Below are 21,236 nucleotides of genomic sequence, written 5' to 3' on the forward strand. Positions count from 1 at the left end.
AGGTAATGAAAAGCATTACTGGGCAATAGGGAGATAGGAGGGAAGAAAATCCAAACATGGATATTCTTAAGCATTAATTCAAGGAGAAGTGTGCACAGTAGGCAGGTGGGAATTCCATTAAGAAGATTAAACCAGGGAGCTATTCGTTAGATAATAGTTAACACAGTTCTGCCAGATACCTTCGGCACCCAGTACAAGGCAACTAAGTGCGTGTCACTGCCTGTTGTCACTGCTGCTTATCGGCTTTGTTCTTTACTCATTGTTTCTCCTAACCTCTTAGTTTGCTGTTGTTCAGTCGTTAAGTCATGTCCAACTCTTTGTGACCCGTGGACTCAAAGTCAGCATGCCAGACTTCCCTGTCCTTTGCTCTCTCCCAGAGTTTGCTCAAATTCATGTCCATTGAGTCAGTGATGCTATCTAACCATCTCATCCTCTGCAGCCCCCTTCTCCTTTTGTTTTCAGTCTTTCTCAACATCGGGGTTTTTTTTCCAATGAGTCGGCTCTCTGCATTAAGTGGCCAATTGTGGTAGCTTTAGCTTCAGCATCAGTCCTTCCTATGAATATTCAGAGTTGATTTCCTTTAGGATGGACTGATTTGATCTCCAGGCAGTCCAAGGGACTCTCAAGTCTTCTCCAGCACCACAGTTTGAAAGCATCAGTTCTTTGGCGCTCAGCCTTCATTATGGTTCAACTCTCGAATCCATACATGACTACTGGAAAAACCATAGCTTTGACTATACGGACCTTTGTTGGAAAAGTGATGTCTCTGCTTTTTAATACACTGTCTAAGTTTGTCATAGCTTTCCTTCCAAGGAGCAAGCGTCTGGGTCCCAAATCCCAGGCACTTATCAGTCCCCACCAGTACAAATCAGGATCCATTTCTGGGAGGAACTGTGTGTCTGACCAAAGAGATGAATATTGAGGAAGAGGGTAAGGATGGGAAGAGAAACAAATACAGAATGGAACATGGCCATTTAGACCAGTGCATTGCTGGACACAACTCTTTATCTGTGTAATCAATACATTTAAACAATACAACACAAGGAATACCATTTATTGCAATGTTGTGTGTGTGCTCAGTCGCTCAGTCCTGTCTGACTCTCTGCAACCCCATGGACTGTAGCCCGCCAGACTCCTCTGTCCATGGAATTCTCCAAGCAAGAATACTGAAGTGGGCAGCCATTCCCTCCTCCAGGGGATCTTCTTGACCCAAGGATTGAACCTGGGTCTCCTACACTGCAGGCAGATTCTTTACCATCTGAGTCATAGCATGTGAGTTTTTTCCTTAAAAATGCATATATTTGAGACTTCCCTGGAGGTCCAGTGGTTAAGACTCCACGTTTCCAATACAGGGGGCACAGGTTCAATTCCTGGTTGGTGAACTGGATCCCACATGCTATTTGGCCAAGAAAATATCCATATATTTACCTAAAATTATCCTTTGATACTTTCTCACTCTAGACATTTCTTTCCTTTTATCAGACATCTGACCTGCAGTGCCCTCTCTCCCAAGCCAAGTCTCAGTTTTATTTCCAGCTACCCTATGGGGATTTACCTGTGATTTCAGTTTTCATAGGAAATATACTGATACCTTGTTTTCTTTGCCTGAATTGTAATGTATAAAAGCCTGCTTGAATTTTCTCAGATTTGCCCACCAGCTTCCCTTTTTCCTTCACACCAAGACAGAAAGCACAATGAGTTCATGGAAACAACATAATCATGGAAACATAAACATGGAAACAAACATAATCGATGATTATGATTATAAATTCATAATTCTTCTCCTTCATAGATGAAAGATGAGAAGCACACAGAAAACTGTCCCTCTAGCCTGTCCCGCTTGTGTGGTTTGGCCCAAGTGCAGAGAAACTAGGCGTGTGCAACTGAAGCCATATGGGAGAAGAGTGTGTGTGCATGTGTGTGTGTGTGATGGAGAAACAGAGATGGAGAAACACATGAGATAGGAAGAGAGAGAAAGACAAGGAGAAAAAGAGAAAGAATAACAAACTGAGAAAGAGGATGTAGCTGCATATGAACATTAAATCCAGAGGTCACCCTGAGAAACATGCCGGTTAATAACAGTCCACTCTGAAGCCTGGAGTCCGAAAAAGGAAACCTAAGAGACTTATGGTCACTGAGATGATATTTGTACAAATACAGAGAGACTGGCTCTAACCTTTCCACAAATGTTCTTCCCTTGCCCACCCCTACCTGTCCTCCATACATCTATACACACACACCCCTAACACCCTAGAATAAGACAGGGCACCCCTGCCTTCATCTGTGTAGCAAGATGTGCTGCAGGATTAATCACTCCCAGGTGGCTCACTCGGTAAAGAATCTGCCCACAATGAGGGAGACCTGGGTTTGATTCCTGGGTCGGGAAGATCCCCTAGAGAAGGAAATGGCAAGCCACTCCAGTATTCTTGCCTGGAGAATTTCATGGACAGAGAAGCCCATGGGAACACAAAGAATCAGACACGACTGAGTGATTAACTTTCTTTCACTTTGCTGCAGGATTCCTCTAAGTAACAAATACCATTAAAACACTTAAAACAACATTTCATTTAAAAAACCAATTTTATCAAAATAATTCCAGCTTCATAAATCTAGGCACAGCTTTCCAGCTTTTTTGGAGTACCTTCACTTTCAAACCATACTTTTTTCTAATTTAATACAAAACTATGAAAAAATGAACTCCAGTGGGAATGACACGTACTCTTTCAAAGATCCGCAAACGTCTGCTCCAGTTAAGTGCTTTGGCTCTAATCCGTCATGCTGCTCTTCTACTTCCACCCTATGGAAAGATATAAAAGGTTACTCTGAGAATTCAAGTACTTAAGAGGAAAGAGAAATGTTAAGGAAATTTCCTCAGGAGCAGCAGGCGTGTCTCTTCCAATAAACCCCTTAACGAATTTTCCACGTTGTCAGAGTTCTTTAGGCGAAAATTAATTAACCTAAACTTTCAAAATGAATCATAAGGAGCATGGATGCTATTTCTCTGAGACTGCATCTGTCTCCATTCACAAATTCCATCAGAGGGCACTTGAAGTTGGTTTGTTCCACAAGCAGTTCGGAAGGTGGAACAGCGGGGAAAAAAGAGAAAGAGAGAGAGTTCACTGGAATCAAGAATGTTTCATCGCAGAAGATTTCATGGAGTAAATGAGACTTTAGGGACATTTGGATATATAGTTTCTAACTTTGGGGGGAAAGAAAGGAGGTGCAGTTAAATTAAGGGGGATTCTCAAATAACAGTGTGGGCAGCCAAGATTCTTTTTTACATGAAACTTTCCAAAATCTCCTGGGTTTCATATAAACTCTCCAAAATGATGAAGGTGGCTTTGGGGTGGATCATTTGATCCAAGATGGCCAGAATGAACTAGAATAAAAAAGGGGAAACAGAGGCTTCCCCAGCCACTGTTTGGATAGAAAACTTGTTTCAAATTATCATGCATAGCCTGAAGGGAGAGTGCTTCTGAACTGGACAAAACCTATATTCACACAATGTGTCTTCCTACTCCGGCAACAAATCTGTACTTACAAACTCTTCTCATCACCAGTAGGAGAGAACCGTCCCCCATCAAGGTAGCAAAGGATAGAAACAGGACACTGCGGGGAGGACTGTAGTCAGTGACTCCTGCACAAAAGACAAAGAACGGGCTATGGAACCAAGTATCTCAATGTTTGGGGCGTCCCAGGTAGCACAGCAGTAAAGTATCTGCCTGCAATGCAGGAGACACAAGAGACACTGGTTCGATCCCTGGGTCGGGAAGATTCCCTGGAGGAGGAACTGGCAACCCATTCCAGTATTCTTGCCTGAGAAATCCTATGGACAGAGGAGCCTGGCAGGCTACAGTCCATGAGGTCACAAAGAGTCGGACACAACTGAGTGTACGCGCACACACACACACACATCTCAATGTTTACCCTCCCATGAGTAAATTTATACGGAGATCTCAGTGCTTCTGAGCTTTCCTTTCCTTAAGAAAGTTTATTACTTAAACATACTTCCTAATGTGTTTCTAGGGATCCCCACAGGGCTCCACGAGTCAAGCATCACACCAGTCTTTTGTGCATAGCTCTGATTGGCCACATCAGGGCTCTACTGCCTCAGGTTGCCAGAATTTTCCAAGGAGGCTGGGCTGCTCTGGGATTCCTCCTTCATTGTCTGAGATGTTGTCATCACTTCCAAGGAGATGTGGAGAAGCTAGACACTTATCATCACTCCAGCTGAAAACCTGACTCCAAATGTTCCAAGACCACGCTGAGTCAGAACATCTACAACTTGGCTCTAGTAAGTCTAATGACAGAAATCTGTATCTTTGCTTTTGTAAAATAAGGAGTGCATTTCCTCTGTCGCAACGAGAAAAAGCTGCTCAAGCCCTCAAACATTACAGAAATTTTAATTACACAATAATTTTGTCCCTGGGGTGGAAAATGTTCTTGGAAAGGCAGAATAAAGAAAAAATTGTATTTTTCAATCATCATATCTAATACCAATACACCAATTCCCTCCAACAGAGGGCATGAGGGAAACATATATATTTATATCATCTATATCTGTGCTCAAGCACTCAGTTGCTCAGTCATGTCTGACTCTGCTATGCCATGGACTGTATCCCACAAGGTTCTGTGGGATTCTCCAGGCAAGAATACTGTAGTGGGTTGCCATTTCTTCCTCCGGGGGATCTTCTTGACCCAGGGATCGAACCTGCATCTCCTACATTAGTAGGTGAATTCTTTACCACTGTGCCATATCCATATCTATCTATATCTATATCTATTTGGGAATACACTCAGTCGACTGGAGTTCAGAAACAGTGCTTAAGACTTGCACTGATAAATTTTTTAAAAGATAGAATATAAGCCACTCAGGTAAATTATCTGGAAAGAGTCCAGGAAGAGAAATGAGGCAAAAGAGAACTTTGTTCTCATTTTAGCCCTGCAGTTCCCAAACGATGTGCTGAGGTACCCTTGATGCGTTAGTGCTTTCGCATAGACACGCACAGGGAAACACACTGTCGCTCACTACATACCATGTGAGCTATGACTTTTAAGCTGCTTGGATCTGAATTAACTAATTAAAAAATTAGTTTGTACATAAACGAAATTAAATGGAACTGTTAGATATTTCTTTCGACCTAAGAAGACTTTAAAAAGTTACCAAGACACAAAAGGTGTTGTGAAGAGAGTAAGTTAGGGAACCTCTGGTCTAGTCAGTTGATGATGGCTGGCATTCCTGTGCAAGAAAGCCAAATATAGCAAAGCCCTCGTCTTTGGATGGTTAGAAATAAGGTAATGCTTTTGCAAAGCCTGATGTTGCTTAATGTAGGAAACTTTTATTTGCTTGCATTTTACACTGAAAAAAAAATATCTTCTAGTTTAATATAGATGGGAAATACATTCAACCAATCATCTTCCTTTTTTCTTACTTGGTGTGTTGGAACAAAGAAAAATTCAGAGTTCGTAGATTGCCTATGTATCTTCCTTTACCCATCTTTCCAGAACTGATGGTTTTATAAAATGGTGGTGTAAAAAGGACATGGAAACTCATGAGAAAGCTAAGATAGGAAGAGATGGCCTGGCATATATAACACAGGCTACTCAAGAATCACCTACATGAAAATTTGACCTTGAAATATTTACTGCACTACAGTTTTTGATACTTTGAAAGCCATCTACCAATGAGGAAGTGTATAAAAATTGAAAGCTATAGGGTACAGTCTTACCATTATTTCTAAGATACATATTTTTAAGGCATTCTTTTTTAATTCTAGTATGTGTTAAGACAGAATAGAGAAGTTATTTTCCTATATAATCTCTCTGTTCTGTTAAATACCATGGGAGTTTGTAATGGGTCAACTTGGCTAAGTTGGAACTTCATTTCCTAGATGGCTCTTCCATGTGTGGTTCTGAATTAAAGTTGGCCCAAGGAGTAATTAGGCTTCCCTGATGGCTCAGTGGTAAAGAATCCTCCTGCCAATGCAGAGACATGAGACACAGGTTTGATCCCTGGGTTGGGAAGATCCCCTGAAGAAGGAAATGGCAACCCACTCCAGTATTCTTGCATGGACAATCACATGGAAAGACGAGCCTGGTGGGCTACAGTCCATGGGGTCGCAAAGAGTTGGACACAACTTAGTGACTAAACAATGACAAGGAGGAATTCACATGAGATTTGGAAGCAGAAGTGAAACAGCAGCCATGCTCCCCAGAGGTCACCATGATTAGATGTGGTGACAGAAGATGCAGAGATGCTGGCAGGTTGCAACACATCCTCACTCCTCCACTCTGCATCTCATATGAGTCTATGGAGCTGACCCTATTTACCAGTGGGAGCCTGAGTCCACCACCAGATACTTGGCAGTAAACCCACAGAAGGGGCTACTACACAGAGGCACAGCCCCACAAACTCCTCCACGACCTTCCCGCTCCCCATCCACCTGGGTGACTGGCTGCACTTGGCTTCTGACTCACAGCTTCTCCAACTTCCCACTTGGACCTCCATCTCCCCCACATCGTGGATGCTCTAATTCCCATAATAAATCCCTTACCTCCTAATGCACAGTGGTTGGGCTTCCCTGATTGATGCAAGCAGATACTATAGACATCCCAAGTGACAAAAAGAGCATGAAAAATGATTCTCTAGTATATATACATATATATATATATATATATATATATGTATATATTTGGTAAATGATTTCCTTATGGGGACATTGTATTGTAATACAAAGTGTCTATCGTTCATCAGTTCTGTTTTTAGAACATCCTAGACTGTTGCTCTTGAAATCCTTAACACTAAAGAAGGCTTGGCAATGAACCATACATGGACGGCTGGATTGTCTAAAACTCATTAAAGTTACTCAGGTTTCTCATGGACTATTCCCTCTGAGGAAGAAGAAACTGTTTCCACAGCCAGGGAAACAGGCCTATCTGGTGTAGTTTTCTCTTTCAGTCAGCCAGTTTCTCTGCAGATTTAATAAACAGCATTCAAAAAGGGTATAAACGTGTCTGCTCAAAAGCCTGCAGTCTGTTATTTGTGGAAGTGTCTGTGGATTCACGGACCCATTTCCAAAGGAGTGGATTATCATCTCGTGATAACTCATAGCACAGCACAGGGTCATACAGTTCTGTGGGCAAACAAAAAAGCCATTCTCTTTTGGTGACAAAAGATGAAGCTAGTTATTAGCAATTCGATACAAAAGGAGTAAAAAAGACTGGAAATGAGGAGTCAAGCCAAGTTTGGCATCTATTATTCACACAAAACCTTCTGGTAATGACAACTACCCAAATCACAGAAAAATCCTATTCAGAGGATCTGTGTTCTTGCTTTGCTCTCAAAAGTGTAGATGAAAGATAAACTTCCAGTGGCTGTCAAAATTAAAATCAAATCAATTTTAATGAAAGAAAACAGACTATTTGTTTGTTGGTTCCCAAGAAAATGTGTGATGATGAATTTCTGAAATCTTTAGTTTATCATTCCACCCTGAAAAGAATCTATTTTTGCAAACAATACTTCTCTATATTATTGACATCCGTGTTTAAAAATTTTTTTTTAAAATGTGTATCAGCTTAAATGTTGAGCACTATTTATGAACTCCATTCTACTGAGTTTTTCCCAGAGATATTTTTTTCTATATTATCTCATAGTTGCAGGCTTCATCAAAGGTCATCAGATCCACTGATTTTTGTCAAATATTCCCATGCTATTTCATCTGATAAATTATAATTTGTGATTGGCCTTTGGAAATTTCAAAGGATAGCAAACAATAGGCATATTTTCCAAAACAAAGAAGAATTGCAAATAAAAAGTAAACTCAAAACTCAGACAAACAAAAATCAAAAGGAAAATATTAGCAAGTTCACAATTCAGAAGGCTTAATCACATTTAATAATTTTTCTGAGTTTCTTTTTATTTATCTTTCAAATGAACATGAAACCCAATTCTCATTTACATAAAGGCTAACACAACGAGAACAAAAGAGCACAATGTGACAATTTCCAACTGAAGTTAATATTTGAGACATGAATTTATCTCATAACACAGGGATCATACACTGTGCATAAACCTGAAAAACCAAAGCCAACCATGACTATTAGCTAGATGTTATTTTAGTATTCTTTTTTGTTTTTTTAAAGATTTTTTTTTTATTTTATTTTATTTTTTAAACTTTACATAATTGTATTAGTTTTGCCAAATATCAAAATGAATCCGCCACAGGTATACATGTGTTCCCCATCCTGAACCCTCCTCCCTCCTCCCTCCCCACACCATCCCTCTGGGTCGTCCCAGTGCACCAGCCCCAAGCATCCAGTGCATTGAACCTGGACTGGCAACTCGTTTCATACATGATATTTTACATGTTTCAATGCCATTCTCCCAAATCTTCCCACCCTCTCCCTCTCTCTCAGAGTCCCTAAGACTGTTCTATTATTTTAGTATTCTATTAAAACAGCATTTGTGTTTAATTATATGATACTACTGCTATTAAGAGTTCTTAAGGGCATGAGAATATAATGCATTTCTCTGTTCTTTAAAATATGTCGAAAATGAAACAATAGGATCAATTGGAATTGGATAGCTGAAACTTCCCTTTATTAGATATGTCTTATACAGCTAATCTTAAGCCTCAGAAGCATTTTATTTGGTATCAGTTTATTATTTAGGCTAGTACAACTCCAAGGCCAATAGTCTCATGCCTTCATACTTCCACAGTATGTAAGTAACCAGCATGGTTTTAATCACATGAAAGGCAGTCAGTATACATATTGGCTCAAAGAGAGAATGAGAGAGAGGAAGCAACCAAAATAAACCAGTTTGTCTAACACCTCACATTGTACTGAACCATCTCAACAGCTTAAGTTTTCTCAAGGGTTTGTGCCATGTTTATGGATAACAACATTCTATGCCTAAATTTCCTCTTTCCCTGAAGCTTCAGACAACAGACACTGAGCACATGGCTTACATTAAAGATGGAGCAAAATGCTTGACTAAAAGTATGTCTGAATCAGCTGTTTTGTAATAGAAATAATTTATGAGTAAATATCTACTCTAATGTATGTGTAATAAAAATATTTTTTTACTTGTTAGGAGCCTTCCAAGAGCATCAATGCTAGTGATTTAAAGACCTTGAACTTTGGAAAGCTTCTATAAATCTTCAAGAATGACACCAGCACTTCAGTAGGAAAATGGGCAAATAGCATTCATTAATGGATCAGTTGCTAGGCGGTGAAAAACACAATACAGTCCTCCTATCATTTTCTGTGTAGAAGGTACATATAAAAGTAAACATTCTTCCCAGTAATCAAAACGACACCAAAAATCATGATACGATTATTGAATAAGAAAATAAAAAGGTTTTCATTTTTCTTTCCTTTCTTTAATTTTCTTTCTTTTTTTATTGGTAGAAATTAATATGATTTAAATCTTCTGGACAATCACTTAGCAGCATAAACCCAAAGCTTTTAAATCTCCGTATTTGATGTGAAAATGGACATTCTAGTACACTATTAGTAGGGAGTATAACTTGTAAAACTTTCCAAAGGACAATTTGGAAGTAAATGTTAGCCCTTAAAATGTTTACATCTCTTGCCTGAGCATTTCCACTTATAGAAGTTTATCTAAAAAAAAATCTCATAAATGTGTATATATACATATGGAGAAAACAGCATAGCCATCTCAACTTCTCTCAGTAAAGAAGGTGTTAAACGATTGTTGCTTGTTGTTCAGTCACTCAGTCATGTCTGACTCTGCGACCCCATGGACTGGAGCATGCCAGGCTCCTCTCTTCATGGAATTCTCCAGGCAAGAATACTGGAGCAGATAGCCATTTCCTTCTCCAAGGGATCTTCCTGACCCAGAGATCAAACCTACGGCTCCTGCATTTGCAGGTGGGTTCTTTACCATTAAGCAGTTCATCCATACAATGGAATAGTAGGCAGGCATTACAAAAATGAGACATGACTAAGTACACTGGTGCGAAAGTTGTCCAATACATGATGGCAAATAGAAAAATAAAAAGTAAATTACATAACAGTAAGCTAAATATTTGGAGAAGGCAGTGGCACCCCACTCCAGTACTCTTGCCTGGAAAATACCATGGTCAGAGGAGCCTGGTGGGCTGCAGTCCATGGGGTCGCTAAGAGTCGAACACGACTGAGTGACTTCACTTTCACTTTTCACTTTCATGCATTGGAGAAGGAAATGGCAACCCACTCCAGTGTTCTTGCCTGGAGAATCCCAGGGACGGGGGAGCCTGGTGGGCTGCCGTCAATGGGGTCACACAGAGTCGGACACGACTGAAGCGACTTAGCAGCAGCAGCAGCAGCATTTCTTTCCTGTAACATTTTAAACTTTAGAAAATGTATATCTTATTTATGATCCAGAGAAAAAAATATACATGTGAATGTGAAGGTTTTGGGCTCAGAAATTTCATTTCTAGAAATTTTTCCTGATACTGGATAATGTGTTCCTAATACAAAGAATGATTTAAGTAGGGGATGGGTTGAATACTGTATGCATATATACTACTAAATTCATTCAGTAAATATAAAAGCTATTTAAAGATATATTTTTAATTAAAATGTCTATAATAGATTTTAAATTTTAGATGGATTATAAACTTCTTTTATGGTATAATCTCACTTTGGCAAACAACTTTTAAAAATGTTTCTCATGTTTGTAAGCAAAATATATAAATGAACACAAATGTATACACATACATACCCAAAGAAAAATGTCTGAGAGATGTTAACAGTGGTTAATTTTGTATTGTTTATGAGTGTTTTTTGTCTTTACTTTTAATAATAATTCTGTTTTTTTCCCCCAGAAGGTAGTATAGCTTGAAAAGATAAAAGATATCTTTTTTTAAAACATATGTATAAAACTGACACATCCAAGAAGCAAAAGGTTTACACTTACTATGATCATCAAAGAAATATTAATTTAAAACAATAATAAATGCAAATTTTCACTAATAAACTGGCAAACACTTTTAAGAGACCATTCACTAGAAGCAAGAAGTAAGAGATGGTTCCTTCATTGTTTGTGAAGGATATGTTGGTGTGACGTTTTTAGAAAATAATTCAGCATTAGTTAAGACCCTTTAAAATGCTCCTAATTTGGGCCAGTATTTCAAATCCTGACAAATGATGCTGTGAAAGTACTGCACTCAATATGCCAGCAAATTTGGAAAACTCAGCAGTGGCCACGGGACTGGAAAAGGTCAGTTTTCATTCCAATCCCAAAGAAAGGCAATGCCAAAGAATGCTCAAACTACTGCACAATTGCACTCATCTCACATGCTAGTAAAGTAATGCTCAAAATTCTCCAAGCAAGGCTTCAGCAATATGTGAACCGTGAACTTCCTGATGGTCAAGCTGGTTTTCGAAAAGGCAGAGGAACCAGAGATCAAATTGCCAACATCTGCTGGATCATGGAAAAAGCAAGAGAGTTCCAGAAAAACATCTATTTCTGCTTTATCGACTATGCCAAAGCCTTTGACTGTGTGGATCATAATAAACTGTGGAAAATTCTGAAAGAGGTGGGAATACCAGACCACCTGACCTGCCTCTTGAGAAATCTGTATGCAGGTCAGGAAGCAACAGTTAGAACTGGACATGGAACAACAGACTGGTTCCAAATAGGAAAAGGAGTACGTCAAGGCTGTATATTGTCACCCTGTTTATTTAACTTATATGCAGAGTACATCATGAGAAATGCTGGGCTGGAAGAAACACAAGCTGGAATCAAGATTGCCGGGAGAAATATCAATAACCTCAGATATGCAGATGACACCACCCTTATGGCAGAAAGTGAAGAGGAACTAAAAAGCCTCTTAATGAAAGTGAAAGTGGAGAGTGAAAAAGTTGGCTTAAAGCTCAACATTCAGAAAACGAAGATCATGGCATGTGGTCCCATCACTTCATGGGAAATAGATGGGGAAACAGTGGAAACAGTGTCAGACTTTATTTTTCTGGGCTCCAGAATCACTGCAGATGGTGACTGCAGCCATGAAATTAAAAGACACTTACTCCTTGGAAGGAAAGTTATGACCAACCTAGATAGCATATTCAAAAGCAGAGACATTACTTTAAGGTTCGTCTAGTTAAGGCTATGATTTTTCCTGTGGTCATGTATGGATGTGAGAGTTGGACTGTGAAGAAGGCTGAGAGCCGAAGAATTGATGCTTTTGAACTGTGGTGCTGGAGAAGACTCTTGAGAGTCCCTTGGACTGCAAGGAGATCCAACCAGTCCATTCTGAAGGAGATCAGCCCTGGGATTTCTTTGGAAGGAATGATGCTGAAGCTGAAACTCCAGTACTTTGGCCACCTCATGCAAAGAGTTGACTCATTGGAAAAGACTCTGATACTGGGAGGGATTGGGGGCAGGAGGAGAAGGGGACGACAGAGGATGAGATGGCTGGATGGCATCACTGACTCGATGGATGTGAGTCTGGGTGAACTCTGGGAGTTGGTGATGGACAGGGAGGCCTGGCGTGCTGTGATTCATGGGGTCGCAGAGTCGGACACGACTGAGTGACTGAACTAAACTGAACTCAGCTTTTAAGAAAATACATTACTGCTGCTACTGCTGCTAAGTCGCTTCAGTCGTGTCCGACTCTGTGCGACCTCATAGACGGCAGCCCACCAGGCTCCCCCGTCCCTGGGATTCTCCAGGCAAGAACACTGGAGTGGGTTGCCATTTCCCTCTCCAATGCATGAAGGTGAAAAGTGAAAGTGAAGTAGTTCAGTCCTGTCCAACTCTGAGCGACCCCATGGACTGGAGCCTACTGGGCTCCTCTGTCCACGGGATTTTCCAGGCAAGAGTACTGGAGTGGGAGAAAATACATTAAGAAAGTAATAAGAATTGTACGTAAAGATGTGTGTCACTTGGCTGCTTATCTGAAAAATCAGGAAAAAAAAGCCAAGTATTCAATCACAGGGAAAATAATTAAGCCATATTAATAATCATGTCTGAAGTATTGTGAAGCCATTTAATATTACAATTTCAAATAAATTCGAGAGCAATCATGTGACAGCATGAAGTGGAAAGAAAAAAGAACCAGGATGCCAACTGATATAAATAGCATAATTCCAAAGAGGAAAACACTAACAGAAAACACATAAATGTAATACTTTCTCACTCTTTTTGCAGGAGACTCGCAAGTGATTTATTTGCATGTTCATCTTCATACTTCTGCCTTTAAAAATTGTGTCTTTGAAAACTACTCAAACATCTGTTGAGTAAGAGGCATGGACAAAAACAACAACTAGCATGTGCAAGTTTCAAAAATCAGACAGGTGGGGGGATGCGATGAGCACCTCATCGCATATTTATAGAGGGGTTACAAAGGGCAGGATCTCTGGATCAAGTAGGAAGAAGCTGAAATTTATCACCAAAGTTTACAGCCTGCTCAGTGGCTCTCAAAGCGTGGTCCCTGGACCAGGAGCATCAACACCATGGAAGGACTTAGAAATACAAGTTTTCAGGCACCACCCCAGACTTACTAAATCAGATGTTCTGAGGATGGGGCCCAGCAACCTGTGTTTCAACAAGCTTCATTGAGAATTCTAAGGTACATTGAAGTTTGGGAACCACAGTTCTGGCAGATGCAAGAAAATCTCCAGTCCTCAGAGGCCATTCCCTGGGAATTATGCATATCCTAACTGGTTTGGGCTGCACACACTGAAGCCAGAGGACCTGAAGGGAAGTCTGGGATCATCGACGGTGGCCGATCCTGCCAAAAATGCCATAACCTCCAATGGTTCTGAAACCACAGGCAGAAGAAGGTGTGTTTGCTTCTCTTGTTTGCAAAGCTTTGGTTCTGAAAAGGAATTTAAAAGTGGTCTGATCTTCACATATTTAAAGATGAGAAAAAGACACTCAGCAAGATGAAGTGATTGGATGGGGCCCACTGTCAGAATCTGAGTGATGTCGGCCATCAGCCACCAGTTCACGGCACACAGCATTGTCCACCAAGCCAAAAGTCCTAAGGAGAGTTTTTCAAGTTCATTCTGGAAAAAAGTCAATATTCTTTTATATTCCAAACAAACAAAAATAGGAGCATTTATTCCACTTAATAATATCTCCAATGTACCTTCCAGGCCTGCCATCGAACGTCTGTCTTTTTTAGATAGCTGTGAGAAATTATCTACTAGAAGCAGAGCTAAACAGATTCTGTGAGTTGGGAGGAAACTGGGAGGCCAAATAACTCATAGTTTAGGAGGCTAAAATACATAGAGATTATTAAATGATATTATTATTTTAAAATTGTGAGTCCTGGAGGATCTTGTTATTCCTCACATGGTCTCTGGTGGAGATGACCTGTGTATCACCTGGGAGCTTGTTAGCAATGCAAACTCTCAAGCCCCACCCAGAATGACTGTGTCAGAATCTTACGTTTTAACAAGATCTCTGTGTGCTTCTTATGCACATTGACCTCTGAGAAATATTGCTCTAGGAGATTCCCATTTGCCTTTAATGATAGGAAATTTATAATTTCTTTGGGGAAAATATGGTGCTTTAAATAGAACTGGTAAAGTTCTTAACATGGGCATTAATATCCAAAAAGAAAAAGTATCAGGGGGTCTGATGTACATGTAATCATATCCAGATTCGGAAGACATTACAGAAAGAGATCAGAACTTACTGAGAAATGGAAGAGTTAGGGTTATCTGGTCAACAAGCAACAGAGTAACAAATCAATCTGTCCTGCATGATAATAACATTTGTTGACTCATATAGGTAGAAGTCCAGGGTAGGATAGGATCCAGATATTATGTAATCAACAACTCAACCGTGTTGAGTTGAGGTTCAGAGCTTCCCCGGTGGCCCAATGGTTAAGAATCTGCCCATCAATACAGGAGACATGGGTTCGATCCCTGGTCCGGGGAGATCCCACATGCTGCAGAGCAACTAAGCCCGTGGGCCACAACTACTGAGCCTGTGCTCTAGACTGGGAGCTGAAACTACTGACCTCACATACCACAACTACTGAAGCCCGCATGCCCAAGAGCTCGTACTCTGCAACAAGAGAAGCTACTCAATGAGAAGCCCACACACTGTAACTTAAGAGTACCCCCTGCCAGCTGCCAGTAGAGAAAAGCCTGACCAGCAATGAAGATCCAGCACAGTCAAAAATAAATAAATAAATACATTTTAAATAAAAGAATTGAGCTTCTTTTAGTCTCTCCACTTCCCAGACTGCAGGATCAGGGTTACGTTAAGATGGGCGTCCCTCCTATTTTCAAGATGACTGTAAACAGTACTATATGAATTTTTGTTTATATTCTGTAGGAAAGAGAAAGAAAATGTCTCCCCCAAGTATGATTTATAGTAAGAATGAACATATATGGGCAGACCTCAGAGATACTGCAAGCTCGGTTTTAGACTACTGCAATAAAGCAAATATTGCAATAAAGCAAGTCACATGAATTTCTTGGTTCCTGGTGCATGTACAAGTTATATTTTTCACTATCCTGTAATCTATTAAATGTGCAATAGCATTGTGTCTTAAAAAACAATGTACATAGTTTAATTAAAAAATGCGTGCTTGCAAGCTAAGTCACTTCAGTCATGTCCAACTCTTTGCAATCCGATGGATTATATAGCCCAACAGGCTCCTCTTTCCCTGGGATTCTCCAGGCAAGAACATTGGAGTGGGTTGCCATGCCCTCCTCCAGGGGATCTTCCCAACCCAGGGATGGAACCTGTGTCTCTGGCATCTACTGCATTGGCAGGCAAGTTCTTTACCACTAGCGCCAACTGGGAAGCCAAATTAAAAAATACTTTATTGCTGAAAAATGCGAGCCATCATGGGAGCCTTCAGTGAATTATGATAGTAACATCAAAGATCACTGATCACAGATACCATGACAAACAGCATAATAACGAAAAGTCTGAAATACTGTGAGATTACCAACATGTGATGCAGAGACACTACAAATTAGGCCACATGCCTACCTTTTGGACTTGTAAATAGTAACCAGGGGAATGTCATAATAAAATTGACTTAGACTAAAGTTGAATCCCATTCTACAACTGGAAACAGGGTTGATAGATAACTTTTAAAATGGGAGAGGATTACTATTAGGAAAGAAGAAAAAAAAGTGGGGGAGATAGGTAGTGGGCATGCAACTGACAGTGTCAATTACAAAATGCATTGACAGAAACCTCTGGGACTGCAAGTTCAGATGGAGCATTGCTGTTCAGCATTCACAGCACCATAAGTAAGACAGGTGCCCCCAGGCAGTGATGATGCTCTGTGCTCATCACTAACACTTCGGTTGCCCCTGTTGCTTCATTAGGTATAATTTTTGGTGTTGAGACGGTCTTTCGTTTTGGAAAAGACTATAATAGTAGATGGAGGATGCATTTCTTTTCTTACTTGCAAATGTAAAAGCTAGCCACCCAATGTGAGCTGTTCACATTTATGCTTATAATTCCTTTGACTACTGACATTTCAGTCTGGGCACAACTTTATAGGGCTTGATGATAATTTGATCTTGTCTCAAATAAAGTGTTTAACGTTATTATTGTGAAACTTTTTCCAAATAATAAAAGCACTACTGATAGCAATATTAAAGAGGTTTCAAAAGTGAAAAATGAAGCATGTCAACTTCCTGCCACTAACATAGGAAGTAATTTCACCTTGGGGATATTCCCTATCAGGCTTTGCTCACAAGCATACATATTTTAACACATATGTAATCATGGCATAACTGTAATTTTGAGTTCTGTTTTATCGTTTTAGCACCATATTGTAAATATTTCAATTCGCGTGCCATTCCCACAAGCAGTGCTCAGGTGAAAGATGTCAAAGAAATGAAACCCCTGAAAGAACCGACAGCTACATGAAAATTTTCTGTTCAAACTGATATATTCCAAATCACTACGGAATTGGAGAAATAGTCCCTTTTGCTTTAACTCTAGCTTATATTGACAATCCAAAATCAGTAATCATAGACTAAAGCCCCTAAAAAATATGGCACTGATTATCAAAGAGAAGATGTGAGAAGCAAGTGACAAATGAGCGTTTTGGCTAAAGACAAAATTCTCCTCATTTTTCACTCTTATTAGGGATTCTGTGATTACAACTCACTCTGCTGTTTGGTGATGTCTCATGGATCTGTAGAAAGATTTGACATCTAATGATAAATTCAGGTACGTGTCCAAACATATCACTTTTAAATGGAAAAAAAAAAATTGTTAAATGACTCAGTCCAGTCACTACAATAGATGGCCTTGGGGAGAGTTAAGCAATAATCCGGGACTTGAGGTTTCTTTTTGAGCTCACAGGAGGTCAGAGCGCATTTCCACCAGGACATACGTGGAGGAAAGAGCCTAACGTATCAAGTGGGAACTCTGCTCCTGAGTTCCTGAGGCTCATCCGTCTACCCCGCAGAAGAATCCTGCCCCATTCGACTGTGAGCTCCCAAATCAGATGGGAGGGTTTTATTCTTTCCTGCACTCCAGACTCCTAGCATAGTTCCAGGCTCAATAAATATTGACTGAGCGTCTAAACTAATCATGAGATAAATTCCATGGTATTTTTTTAAGACAACAGTGTTCATGGCGTTGTTTCTTTTAAAACTGTGCTCTCTACTTACTCAACCTCTACAAGATGCTTCCTTCATAAAAGGGCATATTTAATAAACTGCCACTCTGATTCAGCAGGGCAATTTGTTAGAAGAACACACTTGTGCGTGTGCACAGTAGCTCAGTCGTGTCCGACTCTTTGTAACCCTTTGGACGTTGCCTGCCAGGCTCCTCTGTCCATGGATTTTTCAGATAAGAATATTGAAGTGGGTTGCCATTTCCCTCGTTCAGGAGATCTTCCCAACCCAGGGATCGAACCCACAACTCCTGCATTGGCAGGCAGACCCTTTACCACCTGAGCCACCAGGAAAGCCTGGAGAATACATTGGGACCCCATAAATTGCCCACTGCTTCTGCAATGGAAGTTTCAATGCCCCCAAGTGTGCTTGATGCGTCTCAGGGAACTGGACCATTGTTTCAAGACTAACTAGTCTGGATTAAGTGTTGTGTGGTAGGAATGAGGGGAATATTTTCTGGGAATCAGTCACTTCCCTACACTGATGATGAGCAAAACTATAGGTACAACCTTTCTGAGGAAGTAGACAATTTGCACAAAAAGATTTGGGCACAAAAATTCCACTTCCAGGAATTCATTCTCAAGAAATATTTGAGGAGTGACATAAGATATTTTAAGTAACAATTTTGGTACCAGAATGTGCATGTCTTCACTTGTGAAAATATGAAGAGCATTTTTGTTAATACAAGCCAGACCCTGAGCTTTCTACAGTCACAGGACTTTGATGGGATGAAGCCTGTGTCTTTTCCATCCTAAAGATCCCCTAAAGGGGATGCAACTTGTATACTGGCCCGTATCTGTTAAGTATGGTTTTATGAAGCCTAAAATAATTATGATCTGGTCCTTTTCAGAAAAAAGTTTGTCAATCCCTGCCTAGAGAAGTACATTTTGTATATAGGACACTGGTTTATTTTTTATAGACAGTAAGCACCCTAAGGATTTCACTCCTTTTGTCCCCAGAGTGAAGCCCTATAGGAGGAAATGCATATAAAAAGGAAGAAAATCCTACAGTCCTGTTCTGAACTCTAATCATCCCACAGGGTCCACATGGTTGTTGACTCAGGAGGTAGAGTTCTCCTGGTCAACGAGCCTCTTTTACTCTGCATGTGCCATCTTTGGCAATTACATCTGCATCAGGCAATTACAGATAAGTTAAGCCATGCCAGTTACATCAGATATGGGACCACAAACAAGAAAATCCTCAAGGACTTCTCAGGTCCATTGGAAAAAAAAAAAAAGAGAGAGACATTCAAAGAAATCCAGGTAGTTAAAACACTGCCATATGAAAAAGTCTCAAGACCTACAGGGATTTCACCAGCTTCAAATGGTTTGGGGGTCACAATGTCTGCTTCTCTCTATTGTATTCTTCTCTCATTATTCTCACTTTTCCCATTTTCCACCCATTGTCTCTTTTTCTCAGTGTGCTGTTTTTCCCATAAATATCCTCACCAGTGCGTCTCCTCAAAGTCCATTCCTACGTTTCACTTTCCCACATGTTGCATTATAGTAACTCCCCTACATACAAACCTTCAAGTTGCCAGCTTTCAAAGTGCAAACGTGCGTTCGTCTGATCGACCACGGAAGTTAGTTCAAGCATCTGGCGTGCACTGTCACGAGCGTGCATCTTCTACAAGTGGTTGTGCTTTGTGTACTCAACTGTCTGGAGCTGCATAGGGTGAAGTAGTACAGCACCTTTAATTCAAGCCCTGGACGTCTGGAAGCGAGCACAAAAGCAGTGAGGTAGCTCCAACTGCTAAGAGGCGCCAGGCGGTAACGATGGAAACAAAAGTGAAGATGATTGAGAGAGCGGAGCAAGGCGATAAGATGGTAGGCATCTCTCATTCTTGTAACAAGGAGCTGACTAATGAAGATCTGATGAAACTGGAGGCCCAGAGATAGGACAAAGAGAGACGAGAGGAAGAAGAAGTAACTGAAGAACCGATGAGACTCACGATGCAGGAAATGGCAAGAGGATTTTCTTTATTAGAGGAAAGACTGTTAGTTTTTGAGACGCAGGACCCGAACATGGAACAGCACACAGAGGTTGCAGCAGCCGTTCAGAATGCAATCCAGCGCTACTCTGTCATCTACGATGAGAAAAAAGGAAAGATCTATTACCCAGACATCCCTGGATTGTTTTTACAAGAGGGTAGATAGAAATGAATCCAGCAAGGAAGGAACCAGAACCTGTGCCATCAACATCAGGCATGAGTGAAACTGCAGCGTTCCCTCCGTCTCCGATTGCTGACGACCTTTCAGCTCTACCATCTCCCACTTCCTCCCCCTCATCCAGTTAGTAACTCTTCTTGCCTGTTCACTCGATGCCAGCCCCTGTTTGCCAGCCATTGTGCTACTATACTTTTCAAGGTTCTGTACTGTAAGATTAAAAATGTTTCTTTTTTTTTTGTATTATTTGTGTGAAAAGCATTATGAACTTATTACAGCATGGTACTATATAGCCAATTGTGTTAGTTGGGTACCTAGACTAACTTTGTTGGACTTACCAACAAGTTGGACTTACCAACAAAATGGACTTACAGACATGCTCTCAGAATGGAACTCGTTCATAAGTAAAGGATACTGTATTTTGCTTTCCCCACCACCTTTGATCTCCAGACACAATTATAAAAATTAGTGAATTAGAAAAATAGAACAACCAGGTTCTATTCCAGACTTTGCTACTCTCTAGCTTGGTATCTTAGGGATATCTTTTTATTCTGTGGGTGTTAATATTAACCTGTAACTGAGTAGACTGACCCAAAATCTCTAAGACAAAAATTTGTAGCTAAGATAAAATTAAAGCTTATTTGTTTCTCCACAAGAAAAGTAACAAGTAACAGGTGTTTTAGAAGCTATGCATGCAACATTTCACAGCAATGCACCAGATGTATATGGCCAGATTATCTGCAGAGCTGCCAAGAAGATGCACAAAGACATCTCCATTAAGGACTACAAACCACACACTAATCTCTTCTAGCCATATTGCCAGACATGCTTCTAGAGCCAAGAAAACTGGGTCTGATTTAACATAACCCACAAGCCCTATTTTCTAAGAAAATATATTCTGTAGACTACAAAAGTAGATAATTTTATATAATTATTTAATATTATATATAATTCTAAAATATGCCAAATCAATTATATACTATTTGTTTTCATTTTGTCCCATATCTGGCAACTGAGAGTCATCCCCATCCACTTTTAAGGTAGATCCAGCTTCCTGAAGTCCAGCCAGGGCTTAACTCAAGGGTTGCCAATTAGTTGGAGAGAAGTTCAGATAATGGCTTCTCTATCCCATGAAAAACATCTGTCAAACTGAATTGCATCAAAAGTAACAGAATGTCGTGTAATACCAAAATTCCATAGTGAGACAACCTTATGTTCCCTGAGTTTCAAGGATCCCTTGTTCCTTTTATTCACTATTGGGAGAATGGAAAAGACTTTATTTTGTACCTGGAGAAGTTGAAGATAATACAGGACTGGACTATGGTGCTGGCAGTGGAAACATAAAGGAAAAGACAGAAGTGAGAGAAACCGGGAATGAAAATATAATCTAATACAGTTATGTAAAGTTTAAAAATAAAATAAAATTTAAAAAAAAAAAAAATGTAATCTAAA

At 40.1% G+C, this 21,236-nt stretch overlaps 1 long non-coding RNA gene across 1 annotated transcript; it reads right to left on the reverse strand.

Moving 5' to 3' along the window:
* Positions 1–2,607: 2,607 nt before the first annotated feature.
* Positions 2,608–19,486, reverse strand: LOC129647431 (uncharacterized). Its single transcript, XR_008712334.1, has 3 exons — positions 19,146–19,486; positions 3,542–3,637; positions 2,608–2,797 (listed from the first exon to the last, which is right to left on the reverse strand). It is a non-coding gene; the product is annotated as an uncharacterized LOC129647431 (long non-coding RNA).
* Between the last annotated feature and the right edge of the window lie 1,750 nt (positions 19,487–21,236).

Source organism: Bubalus kerabau, chromosome 3 (genome assembly GCF_029407905.1).
Source record: "Bubalus kerabau isolate K-KA32 ecotype Philippines breed swamp buffalo chromosome 3, PCC_UOA_SB_1v2, whole genome shotgun sequence".
Taxonomy (NCBI): Eukaryota; Metazoa; Chordata; class Mammalia; order Artiodactyla; family Bovidae; genus Bubalus; species Bubalus kerabau.